A 15,577-nucleotide genomic window follows, 5' to 3' on the forward strand; every position below is an offset into this window, starting at 1 on the left:
TGATATCTAAAGTGTTTCGCTATGTTTTCGTCCTGATCTTTAGGATCCGGAGGATTATTTTCTGTTGATGATCTAAGGTAACGGAATTGTTCTTGCATTTTGAGGGAATTTGACAGGTATCGGGGTGTGTGGGGGTGGGGGGGATTTGGTGTGGGGTAAATTATCAAAAGGCTTGCACCCTAACACAGCTGACTTGTAATCTAGCCTGAACTACGAAAGCAGCCACACGCATACTCATAGAGGCACGCATGTTTGTGTGACGGTTTGCACGAATAAACATTGAAAATTAGTTTTGAGTTTTGATAAAAACAAACGACATTTCCTTTTAGCACACAGGTGCTCAGCAAATGTGTATTGAAACTCGTTCAATTATCCCAAAATGTCATAACGTTTGGCAATATAATTATTTAACAACAACAAAAAGACTACCGGATTCCGTACATAAAAAAGTCAGGGGCTGTAACAACAATTCGCGGCATTGGACTGTTATAATGCATCACGTTACCTCAAACTTCGTCTCAAGTTGGAAATGTCCCCCTTGTCCAAAACCCCGCTCCTACCATCCACAACAGGGAGGACATTTCCAACTGGAGACAGAGTTTCATGAAGATATGTCCAGTAGGTGTCTCTGAATCGCACTACAATCACACAAACACACAGACAGACATACGCACATACACACGACACACATGGGTGAATCAGTTACTTTGTAAAAGGGGTGTACTTTGAATTCAAAAGTCTAAATTGAGGACGCGAAGCGACTTAGGCTAATCATAAGAATGCGCCCCCCCCCCCCCCCCTCCCCGAAAAAATAATCTGTCGTGAGATACATTACACATTTTGTGCACAGGTTCCTGTTAGCAATGTGTACACAGGTTGGGGTTTATAGTATCGGTCCTCCCCCCCTTCTCAATTTCCCCCTGTCCGCAAACAGGCATCCTCTGCCTCGGGGTCGCATGGACCCATATCTTCATAGATCAATTGGATATTGTTAAAAAGGTGTTTGGGGAAAGCTCCTTTGAACGGAATCGAGGTAATAATTCATTTCAAAACCAGGTGTTTTTTGTGGCTAAGTGTCTGTTCTACACGAACATTCTATAACTTGTTAATCTGTGTCCGAATAATGAACTGTTAACAAAGTTACTCGTATGAAGGAACTATGAAGCCAAACGCACCAAATGGACACATATTAACTGTGACACACATACACACACACACACGGCGAACACATAAACAAACAGACAAACAAAGCTTCGCAATGCCGTAATGGACACCCACTCTCACTTAGTAGATTCCTTTCTTAAACTATTTATCTGTCACTATTTCTCAAAACTTCGCTTTCTCGCACTCAAGACGACATGCACAGACACAAAGACACACACACGCCCGCCCGCCGGCACGCACTCACACAACAAACAACACACACACACACACACACACACACACACATGAGGAAGGGATAATCACACATAGTGCGCCAGTGAGGTTAGAATGGTGAGGTGGGGTCTGAGGCTGGTAAGGGATTTGGGGGTAGGACCGACGAGAGGGCACGGATTCGGCGGTTCGCCGTGTCGAGTCAACTTCATATAGATCTGTGTAGGTGATTAACAGCCCCAGCCGATCTGGATCTGTTCAAGTCAAAAGTAAAGTCAAGGATACGAAGAAGTTTACCGAAAAACATCGATCCCAAGGACTCATGTTGTAACTTTTCAAAGCAGTTACATTCAATCAAAGCTCTATCCACATTAATTTAAACCGAACGGGAATCGTCGAAGATCCACGCAACTTCACTGCAATGTCGAAAACGAACTCATAATGTCACCGCAGATCTATAGTTGGTTTTGGTTTTGTGTCGCAGCAAAGAAACGAAGCAAATCTCCGGCTTTTATTTCACACTAAAAAAACGTTCATTTAGCGGGTTATTAAAATATATTTCTTTGAGGTTGCAAGGCAATGGCATCGCTGAGATGTACTCCTTCGAACACACGACACAGGTTAGAAATTGACTTCATTTGGGCGCTTTTTACGGCCAAAACAGAGTGAGCTTTTTGACGGGTTTATGGAAAAATCACTTCGGGGGCAGGTCTAAAATCCTGTGTACAGTGCCAAATCATACATCATTCAAAAGAGCAAAGTATGTTCTTTATTCTAACATATGGGCTAGGGTAAGTCATAGATATAAGTATCTGTCTATTATATCTGTAGGCAAGTGTATTCCATTCCTTCGATAGTCTCGTCATCTACACTTGCGTGAAAAATGCAATTTTGAGTCTGTTTTGCATAAAAGACCTGCGAGATTTATCATTTGTAGAAGTCAAAACAACAACTTACAGTCCAGCCTCTCAAATTTCGTTCCATGCAATTTGTTTGTCTGTACGTATAGACTGAGGGGTGCCCCGAAATGATTTGTAATCACAACATTCACAGACTTCAAATACGCCATTGAAAACTCGTCCACGTGCGTTTTAGATATATATACTTGGGTGACTAAAACTGTCGTACCTACCAAAGGCCGCTTCGCGTAAGAAAATGACTACCAGAGTCGCAAGGCTCGGGATTTTTTTTTACAAGAAATTTATATTTCGTTGTTCTAGTCCGAATGAATATGAAGATATGGCGAGTTGAAAACGCCGATTCTTTCGCCAGAAACACGTCTGTTTCCATACCGGAAAGAAGGAATGGACTGAGCTACTAGAAGCACGGCGCCGTGCGTACAATCGATCGAATGATGTTATTCACACAATACCATTTGGCGATCTCTAAAAAATCATTTAAAAACGAACTAGTTGACATGTAATGAAACTTTTTACTGAAATCAAGAAGTATCTTAGTTCTAGCCGTGCATATGACACACCCTTTCGCGAAAGCACACTGAACCGTGTGTATACGCATTCGCACCCGCAAACCACCAACCCAGGCGGGTTATCCAGATCCAGATCTAGATCCAGATCCAAGGGAAGTAACTCAGTGAGTATAAACATGAGCAAGAACCGCAACTCAAACACACTCGTAACACCTTAAGTCAGCTAGGGTTTTGTGTACGCTGTCGCCAAATACCGCAAGTTCATACTTTTGCCTTGTGCCTGAAGCCAAAAACGTTTTTACCCAACCCGCCCAGCAAGTGTTTTTCACAGTGAGTGCAGTGAACACCTACACTTTATGGGGTCTTATCCGTGTGGAAAGGATGTGTGTCTCTTTTTGTTTGCAATGATTGTTGTTGGTTGATGGTGTGTGTTGGATCTTACAAGTGATACAAGGAGGTCAGAGTCGGATTGTTGGTAAGTGTTGTCAAATGCGACTGTGTTGTTGTCTTTCTGGTCTTAGTTGATTACATACTGCTCTCATCAGACGAATGTTTGAAACTCTCTCTCTCTCTTTCTCTCTCTCTCTCTCTCTCTCTCTCTCTCTCTCTCTCTCGCTCTCTCTGATTTAGTGTGCATCAGTGTGTGTGTGTGTGTGTGCGTGTGCGCGCCCGTGTGTATGTGTGCGTGTGTGTGTGTTTTTGACTGTGTGTCTGTATCTAATCTATGTCTGTGTGTTTATTGTCGATCTGTGTGTGTGCTCAATCGTGCATGTGAGTGTGTTTTTGTGTTTATGCGTGTGTGTATATACGTGCATGTGTGTGAATGCGTGAGTGCGTAAATGTGTGCGTGTGCGCGCGCGTGTGTGTGTGTGTGTGTGTGTGTTGTTCTCATTCAATCAAGATTTTGTTATTCGTAATATTGTTGTGTTTGGTGATTGGAGAGATAGACAAACAGAACAGAGAGAGAGAGAGAGAGAGAGAGAGAGAGAGAGAGAGAGAGAGAGACGAACAGACAGACGGACCAACGGACGGATGGATGGACAGGCAGACAGACTAAGATCGACAAAAGGACATAGAGACAGCGATTGAATTGTGAGGGGACAGGGGGAGGGAGAGAGAGAGAGAGAGAGAGAGAGAGAGAGAGAGAGAGAGAGAGAGAGAGAGAGAGAGAGAGAGGGAGGGAGGGAGGGAGAATGAGAGCGAGAGAGAGAGAATGAGAGTGAGAGAGAGAGAGAGAGAGAGAGAGAGAGAGAGAGAGAGAGAGAGAGAGAGAGAGGGAGGGAGGGAGACCGACAGACAAACAAACTGACAGGCAGACAAAATGTCCGTCTGTCTGCAACGACCAAGAACGAACGGAGTTCTGACTCAGTTCATTTGTGTCTGTTACAGGCGTTAACTTACAAGCAGTATGAATACCCCCGTCACGGCGGTTCGGCCACAGGCTACGGGCACACGAAGACAGATCACAGCCGTAGATACTGCACCAAAAATCACCAGGAAGGACTCTTTCCACACAGAAATGGCAAGAAATAATAGTGTGTCACAAATAACACAGAACACAGTTGACCAGCTTGATAACTTAGAGCAAAAGCTTAGTCAGCTCAGAGCAAAAAGATGTGGACAAAGCTCGGAGGAGAGAAGCAATGATGAACATGATTCCAGTACTGACTGTGTTCCGACTGACACTTCTTTTTCTTCTACTTCTACTTCTGTCTTCTCGCTGAACGACAGCTCTTCTTCTTCTGCTTCTACTCCGGTCTTCCCGTTCACTGACAGTTCAAGTCTGGCAGCGAGGGTTTTGAGAAGACTTGGTAAATCTAACGACACTATCGATGTCGAAGCTGTTGGTCCTAACCATGATGAACGGAGCAAAGATGACAGCAAGGCAGTGGACATACAAGACGCCACAAATGGTGCTTGTGCTGAACCAATGGACAAGGATGAGAGTGTGCAGAACAAAGCGAACGTCGTGAAATCTTGCCGCGTGTCTTCAGGTGACTCGTTTGCAGGCTTCCAAACTAGACTGCGATCTTTCGTTCAGTCTCTAGCAGGATACGAAAGCAGCTCAGAACCCACAGCGTCTCTCCCTGAAGCCTCTCCACTACCAGTGCCGAGATCTTCATCTTCGTCTAAAGCTTCATCTTCATCTTCGTCTAAAGCTTCATCCGCATCTTCGTCCCTTTTGAGCTCAGTGTCATCGCCTCCAAGGGTTGTTGAGTCAACGCCCTCTGATGACAAGCCCCTCTTTGCAGAGTCGTGTCTGCGTGAAACGCTCAATCTTGAACAGCCAAGAGACATAGACTGTACATCAGCATCAGACGATAAAGATGCTGTACAAAAAAAGCCACCCAGTGACACTAACAAGCAAAATAGCGTCCCCAACCATACTGATCACCCTGAACCCAACACTGATTATGATATCATGTCCCCACCAACAAATCAAGAGAAAAACTTTGTTCAGCCGAGAACCAGAGTGTACACGACAGTGTCAAATGATGAACATGATGTTCAAAAACAGCAGGGGGGTGAACAGACATGTCCTTCCCTGGATAATCTCCATCCTCAACCCCACAACCCTGAAAGCATACTGTCACCAACCCCCCCAGATAAAGACACCTCACCAGACCAGGAGCTTCAACTATTCGGATTCCCGGATTCCCAGGTCTTCCCTATATCACAACCGCAAGATAAAAGGGCTTCCCCGGGGCAAGAGCTTCTACTAGTCGTGATGCCGGATTCCAAGTCGTCGCTCAACACTATTCCGCAGATCATCATCACTGACTACGACGAAGAGCAAGCGAGTGCGAGCACAGACAGGGCTGGCACGAGCAGCCGTACCACCGTTAGATGTAGAGGTAGTCGCGACTGTCACCGGTGAGCACGCCAAGAACATAGGTAAACAAGATGAAGATACAGAGAGGGGGGAGGAAGAGCCTACCATATTGTTGGATGATGTTGAGAGTGCTGAATCAACTGAGAAGGAAATTGTAGACCAAGAACTAGGGTCTGACTTGAGTAGTGGCGACATGATGGTTGTATCCAGCAAACAGCTCGACTGCATTGGTAAATGATGCTGAGACGGTTGTCGCGTCTGATATCATCGAGAAGGGAATGATTAATGACTGCAACCATGAGCGAGTTCCTGACTTGGGTGGTAATAGTACGATGAATGTGTCTGCATGGTAGTGAACAGTTGACCACGCCTTTGAACGCTGCTGAACCGGTTGCTACTACCGATTTAATTCACAAGGAAACTGAGGCTGAGTGTGGCAAAGAAGTAGTGCACAGGTTGAGTTTTGAAGATTCAACAATGGTGTCCAAAGAACAGCGTGATGTATCCGTGAACGGCGTTGAAAGAGTTGCCACTACCGATTTCATTCACAAGAAAATCACGGATGACCGTGACCAAGACGGAGCGCCCAGCTTGAGTTGTGAAGATACTGCAATAGAGGCCAAAGAAAAGCTTTCCGCGGCGGCTGTGAATGGCGCTGGGACAGTTAACAACACTTATGTCAATGCCGTAAAGAATGACTGCGATCAAGATCTGGTGACAGAGCTCAACGATGAAGATACGACGATTGTGACCAGTCAAAGGAGGACTTCATCCACGAACGGTGCTGATAAGAGCCTGATCACCGGCGATTCTAACCTGGAAATGTGTGCTTGCAGTGAAAACACGATGGTGTTCCGTGGAGACGCAACCACATTGATCAACAGGAGTAGATATTGAAACAGATAGACCGTTAACGTTCCAAAATCAGGGATCGATAAACAACTAAGGTTATTTGTTGGAACGTTGAACTATAGACAAAATGTGTTGTTTTGTTTTCTCTGCAATGAAACGATCTATAAATTTACCTGACTTGCGCGTTTTTTCTTCTTTTTTTTCTCTCAATTCTTGAAGTAGAAATAAATCCTTAATTGTGTTTTACGGTTGAAGCGAGTGTACATACGAATACGAATACGAATACGAATACGAATACTTTATTATCTCATACAGAGAAATTTCAGTGTGGTGCACATTAAAAGACAAAACAAATAATAAGACAACAGATAAAAATACCATACGAAGCATACTACACTCGCGCACGCATATGTACACTAACAGGAATAGTAACATGATTCCAAATAGGTTAAAAGTTTAACGCTAAAAACTATCATTATCACAGGACTAGATATGTCATTGAACAATATTTATCACAGGACTAGTCATTCGAGGGTTATCACATTCATTCATCACAGAAATCAGTGCATATGTTCACCGGTACACATACTAGTTTTAATTAACTTGGGTATTTAAAAAGCCAATTGACTTTGGAATAAAATTGTTCTTAGTTCTGAGCGTGCGGAATCTGGGAGTGCGGAGGCGACGTCCTGAGGGCAGGACCTCAAAGTGGTGAGCGAGCACATGACTACTATCCTGGATGATGCAACGGGCCTTTCGCACCACACGTCGTTCATACAGCACAGTCAATCCTTCCTGTCTCACCCCCACAATCTTACCACATGTGTTCACCACCCGCCCAAGCACATTCTTACTCTTCACACACAGACCTTCATTCAGTCTTTGTAGTTGATAATGCAAGAATCAAAGCTTAGGCGTACAGCACCACGCCCAGTATAGAATATTTTCCCCATGCGCAACAACAACAAGTCGCGTAAGGCGAAAATACAATATTTAGTCAAGTAGCTGTCGAACTCACAGAATGAAACTGAACGCAATGCAACGCAGCAAGACCGTATACTCGTGGTCCACCGCTCACGGCATAGGCAGTGAAATTGACAAGAAGAGCGCGCGAGCGGGGTAGTGGTTACGCTATGCTGCATAGCACGCTTTTCTGTACCTCTCTTCGTTTTAACTTTCTGAGCGTGTTTTTAATCCAAACATATCATATCTATATATTTTTGGAATCAGGAACCGACAAGGAATAAGATGAAAGTGTTTTTAAATTGATTTCGAAAAAAAAATTTTGATAATAATTTTTATATATTTAATTTTCAGAGCTTGTTTTTAATCCGAATATAACATATTTATATGTTTTTTGAATCAGCAAATGATGGAGAATAAGATAAACGTAAATTTGGATCGTTTTATAAATTTTTATTTTTTTTTACAATTTTCCGATTTTTAATGACCAAAGTCATTAATTAATTTTTAAGCCACCAAGCTGAAATGCAATACCGAACCCCGGGCTTCGTCGAAGATTACTTGACCAAAATTTCAACCAATTTGGTTGAAAAATGAGGGCGTGACAGTGCCGCCTCAACTTTCACGAAAAGCCGGATATGACGTCATCAAAGACATTTATCAAAAAAATGAAAAAAACGTTCGGGGATTTCATACCCAGGAACTCTCATGTCAAATTTCATAAAGATCGGTCCAGTAGTTTAGTCTGAATCGCTCTACACACACACACACACAGACACACAGACACACACACGCACATACACCACGACCCTCGTTTCGATTCCCCCTCGATGTTAAAATATTTAGTCAAAACTTGACTAAATATAAAAAGGGAAGAAATAAATATAATTTGTGTTTTGAACAAGTGATGAGAACAAGGTGTGTGCAAGATGCGTGTAAGTTGTGCCATTAAATTGTGTAATGCGAGTGGCTTGGGAGTGTCTGTTTCAAGAAGCTGTGCTCTGGTCTTTCTCCAAAAAATATTTAGAACATAAATTAATTTATGATAAAATCATAAAATAAAACAAACAAAAATAGGGGAAGAAGGAAGCAAGAAGAAAGAAAAAAGTGCCGTATAACGGAGATTTTCTTCTTCTTCTGTGAGCAATATGAAGATTCAGCATGATATTTGAATTGTTGCTGGTGGTAGCGTTTTTCTTTTCATTTCTCCTTATCTCCCCCCCCCTCTCTCTCTCTCTCTCTCTCTCCCCAACCCCCTTCCGCAAGCTGTTATCCGTTTAGTCGTCGAACTGCATGCTTTGTTTTATTCCTTTTGTATGTTTATGTCCGTTCTCTTTTTTCCCGTCAAATGTAAACGAGTTTTTTTAACATCCTCTCCATCCTTCTTTCTCTCTTTTTGTGTGTGTTCTTTTCTTTGCTTCTTTGACCTTTCTTTCTTTCTTTCCTTTCAAATTCCTTTCTGTCTTTGAAAAGGAGGGCCCGATCGAGAAGCAGTGTATGCATCCACTGTACTCTGATCATTTGTTGATTGTTAGTAGCTTGCATCTATTGGTTTGAACATCTTGCTTGATCACACAAGAGTGTTACACGACACTTGAGATTGCCACAAGTTCTCAAACGTCGTATAGTTGTGTTCTTTTATTCTACGTCGCCCGTCTTCGCAGCAGCAGAAAACAACTCGTCAAATTGAGTTCGAGGATTTATTTAGCATTACATACATACAACTGCACATCTAGCAGAACTCAAATAGAAGCTTTTTTAACATTCAAATCGCGCTGGCATATATAGTAAATACTCAATCTCGAGAATATTCCAGACCGAACACGATACAACTACATTATACGAGCCGTGCATGGACTAAACTAGCGACATTCTCTTATGACGTACATCAAAAGCGCCGACACACTTAATCCGAACGAACGCCACGAACTCACACTAAGTCAGCATGGTAAACAACTTGTTTTGACAGGACTAGAAAGTTCACCTGCATTCTCGCCCAAGCATAAATATTGTGTTTACAAAATATAATATCGGTACTTTCCCACAAAGTACAAATAAGTCAACTACATGCAACACACAAAACTGAACCAAAGCTCAGCAACAGTAGCGTTTCCTAACATTACCCCCAACACCAGAAGAAATTTACCTAATTTCTTTCAATCATTGAAACGCTACCTGTACACATATTATGTATACATAACAGATTGAAATCCAGGTATGTACATTAGTCTGTTGGAGAATGAACACAGTTTTACTCACATACTCGGCTGAGAAAATCTGCTCCAACATTGTCTGAACCCTTAATCGATTCCACTCGCATATCAAAGTTCTGCAAGTACATCACCCACCTCATGATACGATTATTCACAAACTTCGCAGAGTTCAGATAGGTGAGGGGTTTGTGATCAGTCTGAAGCACGAATTTCACCCCTTGGAGGTAGAGTTCAAATTTCATGATTCACCACACGATGGCTAAACACTCTTTCTCCATGGTCGAGTAGTTCTTCTCGGCTCCTGACAGCTTCTTGCTGGCATAGCTGACCGGAAACGGTTTACCTCCATGCTCTTGCATCAGCATGGCGCCGATCCCTTCGTCCGATGCGTCTGTACGCAAGATGAACTCTTTGGCAGTATCAGGAAGGCGTAGCACCGGGTCTCGTGACATCAGGTCGCGCACGGTCTGGTATGCCTTCTCCTGAGCTGGTCCCCAGAGTATTCGGTTGGGGCATCCTTTTCGGGTCATGTCCGACAAAGGCGCCGTTATGGCGGCGAAGTTTGGAATGAACTCTCTGTAGTACCCAGCCAATCCAAGGAAGGATCGCACCTGCTTCTTGGTTTCAGGACGTGGCGCATTGAGGATCTTGGTGACGTTTTCCAACAAAAGCCCCTTTTGACCTTCCTTCAGTGAATGACCTATGAAGTCAACGTTGTCGGTCCCCAAAATGCACTTGCTGGGTCTCACGGTCAGATTGGCTTTTGTCAGGCGGGAAAACAGTTCCCTCAAAGTCTCCAGATGCTCCTCAAAGGTCTCCGTGTGGACTAGCAGATCATCCCAGTAGTACACAACATTCTTCATTCCTTTGAGCATTTTTCGCATTCCCCTCTTCAGGGTAGCACCACTGTTCACCATGCCAAAAGGCATCCGCAGGCACTCATACGTTCCGTCTGGAGTTGCAAAGGCGGTCTTTGGTATGTCCTCTTCGCGCACAGGAATTTGCCAATATCCCTTGCTGAGATCGATCTTTGAGAAGATCTTACTGCCAGTTAACTGTCGGAATAGATCAGTTGCCGTCGGCATTGGTTCAGGGTCAAACACGGTGATCTTATTCACTTTCCTAAAGTCAATGCATACCCTGTTTGTGCCGTCTTTCTTCTTGACCACAACAACGGGAGATGAGTAAGGGGATGATGACTCACGGATGACCCCCATCTTCAACATGCTGTCAATGTCCTTCTTCAAGGATTCCCGAGCCTGAAACGGGATAGGGTATGGTTTTGAGCGAACAGGAACGTCAGATGTGAGGTGGACTTCATGTTCGACCAAGGACGTAGAGCCTGGAACATCAGAGAACCTATGGGTGAAGTCGCCCATAAAATCATGCAGCTCCTTCTGCTGGTCTTCCGTCAGGTCAGGTCCTAACTTGACGTCATCCACTCCCTCTTTCTTGTGGAGGTCTCCCAACTCCAGTAGTTCCTCTCCGTCAAACTCGTCTAGTTCGGCTGGTTCTTCCACACTTGCTGCGACCTGTACTGCTTCCGGAGGTCTCTCCACATACAGTTTCAGGAGGTTAGCGTGGTAGATCTTGGACTTCTTGCCGACATTCACCTTGTAATCGTTGATCCCTACCACGGCCTCAACCTCGTATGGGCCTTTCCACTGCATCAGTAGTTTGTTGTGATCAGTGGGGAGCAGTATCAGCACTTTGTTACCTGGTGTAAACTTCCTGTTTACGGCTTTGCGGTCGTAGTAGTGCTTTCCACTATCCTGAGACTTTCTCAAGTTTTCTCTCGCAATCTCGAGAGTCTCCTCCAGTTTCTCTCGCAACTCAAACACGTACTGGTAACTGTTCTTCACTTCAGGTGTGTCCACATCTTTCGTCCACAATTCCTTTAGTATCTGCATCGGGCCTCTCACGGTCCGCCCGTACATCAGCTCGAACGGGGAGAATCCAGTGGACTCTTGTGGCACCTCCCTGTATGCAAACAGCAAGGCATTGATGTAGCGATGCCACTGCCTTGGCTGCTCACTGCATAGTTTCTTCAGCGTGGACTTCAGCGTCGCATTGAATTTTTCGACCAGCCCATTGCACATCGGGTGATAGGGTGTCGTAGTCAAGTGACGAATGCTCAGCAGCCTGTTGACCTCCTCCATGCATTCAGAGACAAACTGTGTCCCCAGGTCTGTGAGGATCTCTTCAGGAACCCCAATTCTGCTGAAAATGTCCACAAGTGCCTCGGCTACAGTCTCGGTGTCAATTTTCTTCAGAGGCACGGCTTCTGGGTACCTGGTTGCATAGTCTACCAGGGTCAGTACCCAACGATGACCCACTTCACTTGGCGGTTTGATCTCGCCGATGAGGTCAATGGCTACCCTCTTGAAAGGTCGGTCGATCAAAGGCATCTTCTGCAACGGCACTTTCGGGACCCTTCCTCGAGGTATGGTTTTCTGGCAAATATCACACGATCGGCAGAATCGAGTCACATCTGCATGCAGTCCTGGCCAGTAAAACGCAGCCTGGATTCTGTCCGATGTCTTCTTGACCCCCAGGTGACCTCCCATAATAGAGTCGTGGGCCACCTCCATCACCTGGCGCCTAAGTGGTTGAGGCACCAGAACTTGACGTAATGGCTTCCCACCGTTGACTCTCGGGTGCTGGAACACTCTGTACAGGATCTTGGCCTTTACTTCAAAGTGCACAGTGCCTTCGCCCTTAGTCATCTCCTTGACAGGACGACTCCTGTACTTTGTCAAGGTCAAATCAGCTTCCTGTAGCTGAATCAGCCGATCCCTGTCCACGACAGCAGTTGCAGAACTGTTGGTGACCCTGAGTGGCGTAGTTGTTTTGTCCTTCTTCGCCTGGGCTCTGGTCGTCACAGCGCTTACAACCTGCGGCTGGTCGCGGCGATGCACAGTTGCTCTGTCATCTCGTAACAGTTCGCTGACATCTTCATTCGCGAATGGCAGTGGGTCTTCCTCCTCAGCAGCAGGCTGAGCTGAGCCCATTCTCCATTCGAAATCAGGGTCATCAGGACGTCTCGCACCCCCAATGTTCCCAATTAGTAGATCGTACAAGGGCTTCTTCAGGCAGACGGCCTCAACTTCTCCGGTGAAGTATGGAGTATCGATCTGGATTTTTACCACTGGTGCCTTCACGCATTTGCTGTCAGCCATGAGCGTCCACTTGAAGTCACCAGTGAACTTCTCTGTTGGCACCAGATCCTCTTTGACAATGACTCCATTGCAGCCCGAATCTCTGAGAACAGTCACTTCCTGCTTCTCAACAAATCCCTTCGACACGGGCATGTTCGACACTGACACAGCTGCGCTGGCGACGACAGAGATTGACCTGCCATTGGCGAGTAGAAGCTGGCCATCAGATATACATTCTTCCACGTCCGATGGTGTAGCCACTTGCTCGGCAGCCCTTGGAAGTATGACGCTGCTCGCACATACTTCTTGGTTCGAGCCACTCGTTTGCCTCTTGTTGTCGTAATATCTCCGTCGATGTTCTTGCGCTTGTCATTGACATGTCCGTTATTTTTCTTTTGGGGACAGTTGGCGACTCGGTGGCCCTTGGCATTGCAAAGGAAACACGTTATGTTCTGCCCTTCATTGGATGATGGTGCGGACTCAGTTTGTCCCTTGGCAGGTTGGTTTCCCTGGTTCCCGCTCTTCTGGAAAGGTTTTGATGACTTTGACGTCCCCAGGGTCCTTCCATGAGCAATGAGATAACGCTCAGCAGCATCAGTAATGTCCTTCAAACCCCGCAGTTTTTGCTCTTCCAAGCGGGTCGCCAGGTCCTTCGGGCATGCATTAAGGAACTGCTCCTTCACGATCAAGTCCCGCAGACTCTCGTATGACTGCTCTTCACCTGATAACTCCACCCACTTCTGCAGGTATGACGACAGGCGCTCCACAAACTGGCTCGGTGTCTCTCCAGACAATGGCTGGCATTCGCGGAAGCGTTGACGGTAGCCCCTTTCAGTGAAGTTGTAGCAACGCAACAGAGCTTCCTTCAGTACATCATAGTCTCTGGCGTCATCGTTTGAGAGTCTAGTGTAGACCTCAAGTGCTGCCCCAGTCAAATGTGCGCTGAGTTGAATCGCCCAGTCGTCGCGCTGCCATCTAGCACTCTCAGCGAACCTCTCGAATCTTGCAAGGTAGCAGTCGATCTGGTCCTTCCCGTCAGCGAATGCTGGAAGTTTCGGTGCCCTGTGTAGCATTTGCTGCTGGTTATCTCTTTGGCGTGGTGCCTCGTGCTCAGTTTGAACACGCACCATTTCTGTCTGAAGCTCTAAGCGCTTGGTCTCCATTTCTATCTGGAGCTCTAAGCGTTTCAGCTCCATTTGCCTTTCTTCACGCTGCGCTTGTCTTTCTTCACGCTGTGCTTCTCTTTCTTTTTCTTCACGCTGCGCTCGTCTTTCTTCACGCTCACGCTGCGCTTGTCTTTCTTCCCGCTCACGCTGCGCTTGTCTTTCTTTTTCTTCTCGCTGCGCTTGTCTTTCTTCACGCTCACGCTGCGCTTGTCTTTCTTCACGCTGCGCTAGCAGTTGTGTCTGGGACTCGACGAACTCCGTCAGCTGCTTGCCTTTCAGTCCCAGTTCAACTCCTTTTGCCCAGAATTCAGCCATTCTGGTCTTTTCCGGTGCGTTCGTCTGTATTCTTTCACAGCCACGAACGTAGACGAATGTAGTCTTCTAAAAGAACACAGTCTCTACTGCACCTCCGATGCTTCTCTCGTCGCTGTTCACCTTCGTAGACGCAGGCTGCCACCCTCCTCGTCTAACGTGACGGCGCACTCTGCTCACGATACGTACACGACGTACCCCAGTCGTATTTCGTAGTATTAACGCACTAGCTCCGCGACGAAGTCCGTCTCGTCCAAACGGCAGCTAACCTCTGTAATCCCGATACACTCCGGCGTCGCTCACCGTACCGAGCTGCGGCGATTACCAAACTCTTCACCAGTCACACCGAATCCACGGTTCCGTAGTCTCAATACTGATCCCTCAGGATACACCCGATTGATGGCTACCTCCTGTGACTGTCTTGACGCTGGTCCTTGTTGCTGGAAAACCCTTGGCGTTAAACGTAGATCCTTGGCTTGGCCCCCAATTGTTACACGACACTTGAGATTGCCACAAGTTCTCAAACGTCGTATAGTTGTGTTCTTTTATTCTACGTCGCCCGTCTTCGCAGCAGCAGAAAACAACTCGTCAAATTGAGTTCGAGGATTTATTTAGCATTACATACATACAACTGCACATCTAGCAGAACTCAAATAGAAGCTTTTTTAACATTCAAATCGCGCTGGCATATATAGTAAATACTCAATCTCGAGAATATTCCAGACCGAACACGATACAACTACATTATACGAGCCGTGCATGGACTAAACTAGCGACATTCTCTTATGACGTACATCAAAAGCGCCGACACACTTAATCCGAACGAACGCCACGAACTCACACTACAAACAGCGTGATAAACAACTTGTTTTGAAAGGACTAGAAAGTTCACCTGCATTCTCGCCCAAGCATAAATATTGTGTTTACAAAATATAATATCGGTACTTTCCCACAAATTACAAATAAGTCAACTACATGCAACACACAAAACTGAACCAAAACTCAGCAACAGTAGCGTTTTCTAACAAAGAGGAAATGGGATATGATTCGTAAAAGTATGTCGATTTGTTCATTCTTTTCTCAGAATGTTACAATCTTTAAAGAGATTGATTTTATAATGAAGTGGTGAAGGAAATCGTCCTTGCTTTTCAAATTTGTCTTGATTTATACTTCTTTCTTGTGTCTTTCTTCGTTGACGGTGCATTCCGTACCGCTGCTTTTTTGCAGATTAGCAAAGCTTTTCAAGGAAAATCTTACCTGCAAACACAGACACACAC

The sequence above is a fragment of the Littorina saxatilis genome, linkage group LG1 (genome assembly GCF_037325665.1).
Source record: "Littorina saxatilis isolate snail1 linkage group LG1, US_GU_Lsax_2.0, whole genome shotgun sequence".
In the NCBI taxonomy this organism is placed as follows: domain Eukaryota; kingdom Metazoa; phylum Mollusca; class Gastropoda; order Littorinimorpha; family Littorinidae; genus Littorina; species Littorina saxatilis.